We start from the raw sequence: 13,329 nt of genomic DNA on the forward strand, positions 1-13,329 counted from the left end.
TTGGCTCAAAATTTCAGGGATCCCATGAGCAAAAATGTGATTCTTTTTTAAATTGTGTGCTTCTAGTTATCAAAGCACCAGCTGAGCTACAGCCGTTGAGATGAAGGGGAACGCAAATGGATAGCTTTCTTCAGGTATTATAGATCTCCTTGATATGTGCACACACATACAGCTCATTCAGGGCACCGACATACTGTAGACACACACACACATCTCAGGGTTGTAATAACGGTGAGCTGAACAGTCATTAATACTCTGAGTGGCAAGAGCACCATGGGCTGGGCAGCCAGTAATGGATGCTGTGACCAGTAATTAGGGTACAGGCTGGTGTTAAAGAGTCAAGACTTTGGGAAACCGATTTGTGGAATAATTAGTCTCTAACAGTTTATTGATGGCACTTTCATACTTTTCCAATGTGTTCCTTCTGGCCCCTCAGCCCACATTAATGACCCTCTGGCTCTCCCCAAACAGTCGTCCCGTCTAATTAATTGAAATTAGGGCAGATCAAATGCATTTCAAGTTTCTCATATTAAAATTACCTGGGGGAATGAATTTCCAATTTAGAACTTGGGATTTCTGTCTTGTTAAATGGTGCTAAACGACGGTCTTAATATGCACAAGGCACTAATGCAATAGACTAATGGCTGCTAATCTAAGGCCATTGTTCTTGTTGCCTTGTTGATACCTCTCAATTTACAGGAACTCATTGCTCAAACCTGCTATTTAACATGACGTGATTTAGCTATGAATGCGCTTATAATAAAAACAGACAAATTAAGTAATGTTTTCATTTAATATGTATTATAATGATTATTGTGGTTAGAAATGCACATTTTGTGTTTAAATTATGAACAGCCATCAAAACTCTTATAGCCTGGCTATGTTTTATCCCAACACCCTAAAAAATGGTGCTAAATAGCACTAAAAGCTCGTCATCATAGGTGAACCATTTTTAGTGCAATATAGCACCTATATAGCACCTATGAAGAACCAGGGGTGATATAGCACCACTATAGCACCACATTTGGTTCTATATAGCACAATGTGGCTCTACACTTAAAATGGTTCCCCTATGATTACGAGCCAGTGAACCACCTTTAGTGCTATTTTACTTTTAATTTTTGATCAATTGATCTCTAGTCTCGGGTTGTGTTGAGTATCTATTCATCTTTCATGGACTTTTGCACTGTTCCAACGCTTTGTTGTTTGTACGTCAGGAACCAGGCTTGGATATGTGCTTGATATAGACAAGCTGTTCCATTTAACTCTTGGGGGATTTGGTCTTTGGGGGCAACGGTCCCGTATGTCTCCCAACAAAAGTCAATTTTCCCCTCTTGTGTACTGATTACGAGGCCTTATTGGCATTTACATCTGTATTAACAGCGCCACACATGACCCCGCGTGTGTCCGGCTGAGTCTGGCCCAGCAGATTGATTAACAAAGGATGCCGCTTCACGCTTTTTACCGAGCGTTTGGGCAGGCGACTCTGGGGCCCCAACCTGCCGGGACCCTAAGGGACTACAATCCTTTGGTGAAGCGCTGGACCTTGGACCCTCCCCTTGCCCAGCATGGCCCACTGCTTCAGGGGCCGGATTAACCCTGCAGAGCCACAATAGATGCACATGTCCCCTTGGCTAGGGCCAGCCCATTCAGACCTGCCTTACTTACACTATAATAAGGATTAGGCTTAATGAACTAGAAGAAGTTAACAATAAATGAAGAAACCCTTTAAGCAGGATCTAATTCCATTTTGTGTCACCATTCTCTCCTGACTCTATTTGAACACAAGGTGTAATCCTCTTGAATATCAAAGATGGTAAGGAGTATGAATTTAGACTTTCCTCTGCTGGTCCTGGACCAATTACAGATCCCTAGTGAGTGACGCAACAGTCACTTCCCATCTGCTGTCAAGATGCATGACAAATCTTTTTTTGTTCTACTGTATGAAACCAAATCATACATTTCCCATCAACATTGATCAATAAAATCTGTATTACTCATTGGTTCATTTATCTGACAAATAAAAATAATAAAAAAGTGTAATTTTACGAAAAGACAATATCTGTCCATTTACTTTAATAATTAATAGGTATACACTGCAAAAAATTACTTTCTTACTTAGTATTTTTGTCTTGTTTTCAGTACAAATATCTTAAAATTCTAAAATTAAGATGTATTTTCTTGATGAGCAAAATTACCTAAGAAAATAAAATTTAAGTGAATTTATGATTAAAACAAGCAAAAATATCTCTCAATGGGTTAAGAAAAAAGAATCATAAAATAAGTTTACTTTCTTCTTAAACACCTAATTCAAGAAAATGTTCTCACCCGCACTGGCAGATTTATTTATTTATTTATTGCTTGTTTTAAGCACAAATTTACTTAAATGTTATATTTATTAAACTAAAAACTAGCCTTATTTTGTCCCTGGTTGTCTTTATTATCTTGATTTAAGAATTTTTAGGTATTTGTACTGAAAACAAGACAAAAATAGTAAGTAAGAGAGTAGTTTTTTGCAGTCTGCAAAACTGGGCCATAGTGTAATTTATTAACACTTAAACAAATTAGTTTGTCTAAAGTTTAAATTTGACACCTGATCAAGCTGGAATATGCATTGACTTCATAGAATAACCTGATCATAAAACTGAGAAAAAAATTAAACTGAACTAATCTATGGAGATGCTCTTTACATATAAGATCAGGGCATAAAGCACCTTAATTTTCTTTTAAGTTTGCCCTTATGTTTCCCTTAAACTTAAGGCTGTTGCAGAAAAAAACTTTTTTTTCTGTTGCGTCTCCATGGCAACAATAGTATTTTATAACGGCAAACCTGGGTCGCTGTTGTGAAACACTTAACGATTACCTTTACCTAAGGGAACCGTTTAAAGGATTATATGCAACACCCTTAAATTATTCTCTTAGGTAAGGGGAATTTACCCCTTAAGTGTCATACCTGAAACCGCATGCCTTGAAACGTCATATACACCAGAAAACATGAACCTGTACCATTCACAGCCTATCCTCAAGTGTAGTGGCCATTTCACCGTGAGGTTTGACTCGATTTATTGGCTTTTCATTCTAAGGTGAATCCTTTCATTTAAAGTGGTGACGTTACAATGAAGAGGCAAGCACCGTTTGCTGTGGAGAGCTATCCGAAGGGCAGGAGGTTTCTATCGTCACGTTTTTTTGTCGGTCATTCAGATTATACTCAGATCTCTAAATGCAATTTTACAAAACACTTTACCAAAAACCATATTCTTGACATACAAACAGCCACTTACAAATGGCCCAAGGATTAAGAGCTTCTAGGTCTTGACTTAGAGTCGAGAAGCAACAGAACAGCCAGAGAAAAAGAAAGACACAGACCCTGTTTACTTCAGATGTTAAGATTTGTTTTGAGGGCGAGCTGATCACAAGTGAGCAGCATTAAATACAGGCATAACATCAGACAAACCACATGTGGCAGTCCATAACACATGCAAAATAGCTTTTTGTCTTGAAAGTAATGTGTTTGATTTGTTCCAGGCAGCGGCAAAGGGCCACCTACTATTCTGCCAATCAACTACTGACCTAAAAGAAAGTTTTCAATCTTTGTGAGTTAAAAGAAAATTACCAATTGATAAGAAATTTGGTAAAAGCCCATACATTTACTTTCTTATTAAGGTTTTGGGGGATTTTGTGCTTTATAAACATGTATGCTTGATGTTCGAATAGTACAGACATTGTAAGGCCCTGTTTACACCTGGTATTAAGATGCGTTTTTGTTGATCAGTGGATCAGTGGATGGGAGAGCCACATTCTCAATCACACCTGGAGTTTAAATCCATCTCTTTTGTCCACTTTCAACCACTTTTGTCCTGATTTCTTTAAGGGGATGGTGTATGGGCAAGTCATTAAAATACGAGCGGGAGAAATGACAGGTTTAGGTGAGTCCACTGCTTGTGTTGTTAGTAAACATGCTGCACAAAGTAGAGGTGCACCGATATATCGGCCGATGATGCTTGCTATGCTTCACATTGAATTACGGTGAAATGTCGCTACATTCAAAAGCCAGAGGGCACTCTCTGCAGAAACTCAATACGGGCCACAGAAGAAGAACCATTACACACTCTCCCTGGCTGTTTCTCAATACCAAGTACACCAAGTTCAGACTTGCATGCTTTGTAGTTCGGACTTGCAAGTTCAGACTCGGAAGAACGAACTCCGGAGGACGCGAGTTCCGGTTATATTGCAAATGGAACCGAGTACTTGAGGTTGTCATTCAGTCTAACCAATACTTGCAGTCCTAGTTATTCTTATTGAATGTATTTTTAACAAAATATATCAAATGCAAAAACCCTTATGATTGTAGCAGGATTAGGTGAGCTGTGATTGACAGCTGATTTCACCAATCAGGAAGGGGCAGTCCCTTTTTAAGAGCCGATTGGCTGCTGCCCGGGATGCGTCATGTCCTGTATTCCCCTGGGTGTTTACAACGTTAGCGGCAGGTGAGCTCTTGCTAACATGCTATGGTTAGCAGTTTTAATCTGTGTTTGTCATTTAAAAGTAATGTTTTGGTTTTAGTGTGTCGTCTGTCGTGCTGGTGCCCTTGTGCGGTTAGTGGTGTACGTGATGGTGTACCCTCAGTTGGCTATGGGTTTTCCTGCTGTTGGTTAACATGTGCTGTAAAACAATAAATTGTCTGGGGTGATGCCACTTTTCGGTAAGTGTCTAGCACGAAGTCTTAATGTTGAGTGTATGATGATGTGTGTAGTTTTAATATTATATTTGTTTACTTTAGGAGTCTCCCTTTCGTTCTACGCTGTGTCTCCCGTTGCGCTGTCTTTTGATTCTCGCGCTGCAGTGTTGCACCGCTGTCACCGACGTCATTATCTGTGCCATTGCACACTGGACTGTGTACTGTCTGGTTCTGTTGTGAGCCTAGCGTTTACGCTCCACGTGAGACGTTAATATCTCAGAGCCGTGGTTCGCTCTCGGTGTGAGCGAAACGAGTCGCTTTCCATTGGCTCTGCTTTTAATGCATCAACTTACATCTTTTTGTTTGTTATCTTATTTTTGGAGATTATCAATTGTGTTTGTAAACCTGTTTGTTTGGGTTATGTGCAATGCTGTCGACATTCGGTATTGCTCATTCTAGCTGGTTCTTGAGAACCTTGCTTGGTCCGTAGATGTGACTGATTCATTGTTAATTGTATCTTTTCTATTGTTTATTATTTCCCTTTGGTTTGGACTAGTATAATTCATTTCTTTAATTGTTATAACTTTATTTCTTTTATTGTTTGTGGTGGTCGTCAGCTTTGTGAAATAAGGCTGGTCGCCACCATTTTGTTTTGTGTGACCCAATTATTTACTTTGTTTTAATTTGTTGCAGGAGCTGGGGTCCCACGGGTGGATGGATCTGTCCGGTGGTGGTGCTTCCTCCTCAGTGGGTGCTGTGTAACACTTGAAGTGTGTGGTTGTGTAATCTGAGTGCACTGTGGTGTGTGTGTGTGCCTTTTTGTAAACACCAGTCGTGATTAAGTGATTCTTCTCGCTGGGAACCTCAGCCCTGCTGGTTATTATGTTTGTTTTGTTCTCATTCACCTTAATTTTGAGTGTGTGATTGTGATGCATTTCCAAGTGGAGTGACTGTATGTTTGGGAGTGCTCATTTTAAAGGGGTTATGTGTAAATAAAATCTATTTTTGTACTATACCCACGTCTCTTGCTCACTCTTCCTTTTAAGAGGAACGAACTTGTGTGCCTTACTGCCCTTTTTGGGTGTAATGAATATTTCCCTGGGTGTAAGTCCCAGGGTGGCGTAGTCGGAATTTTATGTAAGATCTTTGCTTCCGTCTTGAAGCTAAACTCTCACCCCCTCGTCTTGCCACATGTGGTTAAGGCAACACGTGAATACGCTGAATAGCTGTAATGTATTTATTACAAAATGAGGTATGATATAAAACACATTTATTTATCAGATATTTCTGAGCACTTGATAAAAAAACTCATGTAACTTTCACTCACATAACAAAACAGAAATTAAAGAGGCAGAGAGAAGCCACTTTAGTTTGATCAATGACAGCCCTAAAGACTGCACCAAACACTGTGAATGATGAAAAAGAGATTGTGCTCTGTACATTACACATAGGCAGTCTTTTTGGCTGCTAGAAACACAATTAACCACATGTCTACACCACAAAAGCTATGCGGTCAAATGCGTTTTCGGCTACTACTGAATAATTGAATGTGGACAAGCTCAAAACGTTTACATCCCATTTACACCTGTATTTAATGTCATCCACTTGTGATCTAATTGACCAAATCGCATCTTACTACCAGGTGTAAAAAGCCTGGTCCAACCAAGGATCATCCACCAGCAAATATTCTCAACGTGGCCTGGCTGGTGGGTTTGGTATTGATGACTTGACACCGATGTCAGGGTTGATGTTGGGCTTGCCCCTGGCTGTCATTCTTATGGCATGTATCAGACCAGGGTCCAGTGAGTTTCACATTGCTCCCTTAGACATTCAGCTCAAGGCCATTTTTTATGGTGTTTGTTGTGTCACTTCATAAGACCCTGCAATTCAAAGTCAATTACATAGAAACTAACGTGGGGGTCTCTGCTGGTGGCAGATGGGGCAAACGAAGTCCACCCCTGTCTCACATCATCAATGGCATACACCTGTAGAATTTCCTGGTTAGCTCTAAGTCTGATATATCTTTCTCTCTTTTCTTTCTCTACTTCAGAAAAATAGTTTAGAGGTGATGCAGTTCTCCTCCTGGAAACAGAAGTGTGTTCACAAGGTACCTGGCTGATACAATGAGCACTTTTTAGGGAAATTTGCCTGATGTTGCAAGGTTAGTGGCAATAAATCATTAAACAATGTTCAGAGTTGTGCTTAAGACACATTTTTTCCAATTGTTTTAAGCTAGTTTATTGTTGTGTATTGTGGTACACAATACACCGTGAGTCTAGGTTGATTTGTTTACATTTACGCATTTGGCAGACATTTTTATCCAAAGCGACTTACAGTGCATTACAAGAACCTTTTGCACTGCTAATGCAATGCACTACCACTGAACTATAGGAGCATTTTCAAATTTTGTTATCTGAGATATTTCTGCAATAATTGGTATTTATTTATTTGGATGGAAACAAACTTTGAATACAACGGCCCCATAAAAATTTCCCTCACATTTCTCTTATTTTTAACCCTAGTATTTTATTTTGTATTGTGGTATCAAGTATTTTAAACAGATCCCTAAATGCAATTTAAAGCTAAATGAACTTTGATTGGTTTTATTAGATTTCGGTCTGACAGTGGAATCATTTTAAGAGATTTTAAGACCAAAGGAATTGAAACTAATAGAAGTGGACTTTTGCCAAATGATGTCTATTCTCATGAGTGAATATTGATCCCTTGTTGCCTGATTCATGGCCTAGAAGTGAAATGAGACACCTTCTGGTGGGTGGTTAGCTCAGCAGGTGGAGGTGTTTGCAGGTTCAGAAGGAACTGTTTGAGATCACACACAAGGTGCAGGTTGAAGGTCGCCATCACCGGGAGCACAGCTGATCGGGCGCCAGCATCACTTCCTCATTGGCTTTCAGGCCAATCACAACATGGCAGGTGTGACATACGCCCAACCACAGAGAGAGTTGCAAACCTATGGGGTGCCCTGGCATTGTGAGGGCCTAAAAAGAGCTCAGTGAATGGTTTTGTGTGGGGATTAGGAGAGCTGTAAACAGTCTTTCAGACTCAGAGTGCCTTGCTGTTCTTCACAAACAAAACATCAATTACAAATTTGTCGATTGTTGAGCATGTTCTCAGAATGGTTGTCACTTCATTTCTAAATCAATCATTTGGAGGGGTTTGATGTATTGGCTGGAGACTGTTTTCCCTGAATGGGGTTGTTATTTTTAATCGTCAAAGACCATAGTTGAATAAGGCATTTTAATGACCACTTGGCCCTAAAAACAAACATGGTAATAGCAATGACAGAGTCAATAATCAAAAGTTTACTTTCCATATGTACTTTTCCTCTGACTCCTGGTTCAGAAAGTCAAACTCAGAGTCAGAGGTGGCTGTTCTGCTAATTTCTAAGATGTCTCATGGGGGACGAACCCAAATCAATCCCAGCTCTCCACGCTGTCGTCCCAGGTGCATGTGAGCGAGAATGCATTTACATTTATATGTATATGTGTATGGCATGCCCGGGGGTGACATGTAAAGACGTTGACATAGTAATCACAGGGCTGGGGAACGGCACCTGTCCGGTGCTGTGATGAGCAGAGGCGAGCTGGACGTGAAGAAAACGAGTGGCCCTCAGATAACCGCCTGAGCCAGCCGTCACTCCAATGACAACACAGACAATATTATGCAAATAGGTGACTTGTGTGATGGCAGTCTGTACTTCGATGTCATTGTACAACAACCCTTCCGTTTACTGATCAACCTGTGCTGTCTACATTCTCTACATTTGGCACGCCTCTTTTACTTTTTCATTTAATTTCTTCCTATAAAGAGACCAGCATACACTCTAATAAATGCTAGGGGGTTTTCAGCCCACCATAGGGTTATAATAGGACAAATCCAACCCATTGGGTTGTTATTTAACCTACAGTATGATGGGTTGTTTCAACCGAAAATGCTGGGTTGTTTTAACCCATTATTGGGTCAAACATTTTCTCTGTTAATTTAACCCAACGCCTGGGTTTGTTTCATTTTACTATTTTTAAAGTTTTACACGGGCTTGCCCCTGAATATATCGCTGACATGTTGATATGCTATGACCCTACTAGATTGTTGAGGTCGTCCTCTGGTTTTAAATTGAGTGTCCCAAAATCCAGATTAAAACCAAAGGGGATCGTGCTTTTTCTGTGGCCGCCCCTCGCCTTTGGAACAACCTACCGTCTCATATTAGAGCCTGCAACTCGTTGGAGTGTTTTAAATCTTTACTTAAAACGTATCTTTACTCGGCTGCTTATAATTGTCCATAGTGGTAATGTATGTGCTCAAACTGCCTTTGAGAGTATTGCTTTAGGAATTTTAATGTGTGTTGTGCTTTGTCTTTCTTGTTTTATGTAAATTGTGAATTGGAAAGCACTTTGGTCAACAAGTGTTGTTTTAAATGTGCTATACAAATAAATGTTGTTGTTGTTACCCAACGCTGGTTTCAAAATTACCCAGCATTTTTAGAGTGTAGTTGGTTACCATCTTATGTTGTATTTTGGATACTGGTGTCTCTGCCAGGCTTGTTACCTAGCTTAGGACGCACTTCACATTATCCAAACCAAACCACGCACCAGCACGATTGTCCCCCCTCCCTTCTCCCCCAGAAGCACAAACTCATACTGTACTTCTATCGATTTGAGTCTGGGCGTGCTTTCGTCATTATGCACTTGTTTTGAACAAAGCAGAAAGTAAAACACTCTCTTAACACTGAAACCCATCGTAATATTAAGTCTGTGTTTTTTATACGAAGTCGTTTGGTGTGTGATGACTCAGGGCGCACTCACACTATCCAAACCAAACTGCGCTCGGGCGCGTTTGACCCCCAAAGCCTGGTTTGTTTGACTATTGTGATCGCTCTACGCCCGGGCGTGGATTGGTTAATCGCGCTGCGGCCGGGTTGCAGAGGTGGGCTGGAGCACGGTTCACTTGGGCTCAGGCGTGGAAGGTTGTGGTGTGAGCGCAATCGTGCCTGAGCGCGATTCAAAAGGTGAAGACGTCAGTTGCGCAAAATATTTAATGAGTTCATATGAAAATCTCTTTCAAATCTGAACACAATTTAAAACATTGTTAAGGTCTCTTGTAAAACTCTTGAATAGTTTACTGGAGTTTCCTTCTCGAGGCAGCCGGAACCTAAGTCTTCATTTTTTTTTCTCTATTTAATCTCATTAGTATCTAGGCGAAGTGATCTTAACTGCACTTGAATCTCTTTCCTAGGATTCCCTTAAAAAACACTGATTCTGTTTTTCCTATACACCATACAGAACTCAGTTTTGTTTTGTTTTGTGTGTGTGTATCTGTACAAGTGTAAGTCAGGACAAATGAGGAGTTATAACACTTTGTCACTACAAAGTCTCACAGGTGCTGATTTCAAAGAAACACCCCGAGTCTCACCTTTGACTCTGTGAGGACAGCTGATTGTAAACACACCCAAACTAACTAAAGCTAACATAACACAGTTGCCCTTTTCCTGCGATGCTGAGGGCCTCTTACTCTAAAACTAATATCAAAAAAAGAAATAAATGGGGTAAAATCACTGTATGGGAACAATGTCCAATATAAAGACGATTTTATCAGATGCATGCATGTTGCAGCGGTTACGCGTCTGGCCCGAAGTTAACTTCTGGTCTGTGCTTGTTTATCAGTCTGACCAAACTGACCTCTGGAACAAATACCTTAAAAAGTTTCGGTTTTCAGAAGACAAGGGGAGACAGTGAGCTTGGACAAGAGCCAGACAAGAATTTAAGAATTTGTAGCTCACATTTAATACATACCTGTACATTTTACACAGTAACGTTTAATTGTAGTAGTTGATACGCTTTAGCTATGATTTAAAGTAATTTACTGGTTATTTTTTGCTTGTTATCAAAACTAATCTACTCCAGATGGACTCTGTTGGTACTGATTATGTGGAAGTCTACCGGAAGTTAAGTTTGGTCCACAAAAGCTGTTTGTTTATGTTGTTGCTGCCGAAGCAGTCTATACCAAAGAATCTTAAAATACACTAGAAGATTTTCATTAGGTTACTATAAGGCATTACTATTGAAGTTGCATACATGCTTGACAAAGCTAAATCCTTTTCCACTGTCGTGTCCCATGTTTGAACTGTGCTTCGAGACAAGCAGCCAACATGCGATTGTATCTGTCCCAAATGCAGGCAGAAACATCTATTTCTTATTTTTATTATCACGTTTGCCCTTTCTCATCATCTCTGACCACGCTAAAGACCATTTAAGGCACACTTATTAAACATAATCTAGTGAAGTTATTAAAACAAGCCATCTTACAGAGATCCCTGCCACAATTCAATTACCTGTGTTGCTGGAGGGAGAGCCGGGCAAAGAAAATGACAGGACTTCCGCTTTTATAGAGCAAGCGAAGAGCATCGTTTCTGTGGCTTCAATTAACACAATGGGGACAGGGCAGTAATGAGCTCAGGGAGGATTTGACAAAGTAAAGTCGAGGTTCGTGGCTGTCTGCCTGCAAGCGTTAAGGACATTTTTGGGGCCGTGCTGATTTTTTACTTTCCCGGTTATAGCTTTGTGGCCGACTTATATTCAGATTGTCAAACATTTTGTATTACTTTAAGGCTTTAATCTCCATAAGGGCTTTTTTACTCCATGATTTTTGGTTGACCCATTGATGAGAATATATTGAAAAAATATAATGTAATTCTGTATTATAGTACGGGGCACAATCACTTTTGATAAATACAATTTATTAAACATCAACATTATTATAAGGACAATGTTTTTAATTGTTAATATTTTTATTTAGTTGTATATAATTGAAAAACTATAATATAATATAATATAATATAATATAATATAATATAATATAATATAATATATGTTGTTAAAATAATAAATAAACAAAGTATAGGCTATTAAAAATTCATATAATACATAAATATAAATATGAAAAATACAGTTGTATGGGTTATTAAAAATCCTTGTGACTCGTAAATTATGGCTATTAAGAAATATTTTGTAGAAAAAACAACAAACATATTGGTAAGTGTATAAAGTATAAGAAAGTTGCTAATAAATTGTTCAGTGGTTTACTTCATTCGCATCAAATTTTTATCAAAAATCCCATTCTCATTTCTACCTTTATGCACATGACCTTGCATTTGAACCCAACTTAGGGTGCTTGTTTCTGATTGGTCTAAATCTCCAGTATCTTTTCCACCTCAGAGGGTCACTGGGCTATCACTGAAATTGGATCACTTCCCTGCCATGTTGTCGCTCTGTTTGTTGATAGCTCTCTCTTTAATTTCTCCTTTGTCTTTAATCTGCGGTAGCTGGCCCGGGTGCAGTAATCCTCTCAGATAAGTGGCAGACAGATTGTATTTCCTGGAAGCAGCAGCCAAACACGGAGACCTGTTTATAAGCTCCATGTAAATATGGGCAGACAGTTAATAAAGAAAGCAGCTGTGCATTTGTGTCAGACACCACAGAATACCTCTTTCTATCTCAAGAAGAGAGATTGTGTAACTTTTTAGTTAGGATTAAAGGCATGAAAGGTGTTATAGGTCTCTATCCTGGAGCTATGACTGGAAATATAGTGGTACCAAAGAGCTAAATGTGAAAAAATATATATTATGGCTATATCACACACTTAATGGTAAACTGCAAAAATATTTTGTGATATAATTAATAAGTAGTATTTACATAAAGCAATAAATCATTTTATAAAAGTGTTATACTGCACATATTTATATATATATATATATATATATATATATATATATATATATATATATATATACATATATATATATACATATATACATATATACATATATACATATATACATATATATATATATATATATATATATATATATATATATATAAATAAACTTAGCACAATAAAAAGAAAATGCATTTCTGGTCATTTAACAGTGGATTTGAACACACTGTTTTTAATGACTTTGAAGATAGTGGATTTTGTCCAGCAGGTGCTATAAACCGCATTGATTTTTTATAGATAAATATGTTTTGTTTTTATCAATTCTGTTTTCTAATAAACCTTGTTCTGTTATTGTGTAGTTGAATATGTTCAAGCGACAAACAATTATTAACACCAGCATCGCCCGGCCACTTGGTCCTGTCTGTTCGTAAAGCACAGACATGACATCATAAAAATGATGTAGCAGACCTCATTCAGCTGTCTGTGATTGGCTGAGAGCAGCTCTGTTATTACTGGTGATGTCATTGGACACTGGCTGACCCTCTTCTCATCAGATGTTTATCAGGCTTTTTGCGTGCAGAGACGATGGGGTTTTAGGTGAAGGATTTGGCCCTGACACCTCGTCTCGTAGCTGTACTACTCCGAAAAAAAAGGAAAAAATTGCAGTGGGCCCAGCTTTTGCTGGGAAAGCTCCTAATTCAATTAGGGGAGGATGAGGCCATCGAGAGTGATTTCACATGCTCTGCAAATGCCTTGAGATCTGATACTTAATCTTGGCAGGATCCTCTGCTGTTTTTAAGCCAAGATATTAAAACCATTCTGTGTCCAGACATATGACAACCATCAGCCAGCTGGGGGAGTTTGTGTCCGGGGTCTCCATAGGACAAATCTGATAGAAGTGCTAGAAGTTGATAGGGATATGA

At 39.0% G+C, this 13,329-nt stretch overlaps 1 long non-coding RNA gene across 1 annotated transcript; it reads left to right on the forward strand.

The window, feature by feature from the left end:
* The first annotated feature begins 4,352 nt into the window (after positions 1-4,352).
* LOC141282478 (uncharacterized) lies at positions 4,353-5,809 on the forward strand. The gene is made up of 3 exons (XR_012337160.1): positions 4,353-4,487; positions 4,564-4,702; positions 4,781-5,809. It is a non-coding gene; the product is annotated as an uncharacterized lncRNA (long non-coding RNA).
* Positions 5,810-13,329: the final 7,520 nt, after the last annotated feature.

The sequence above is a fragment of the Paramisgurnus dabryanus genome, chromosome 8 (assembly GCF_030506205.2).
Source record: "Paramisgurnus dabryanus chromosome 8, PD_genome_1.1, whole genome shotgun sequence".
NCBI classification, from domain to species: Eukaryota; Metazoa; Chordata; class Actinopteri; order Cypriniformes; family Cobitidae; genus Paramisgurnus; species Paramisgurnus dabryanus.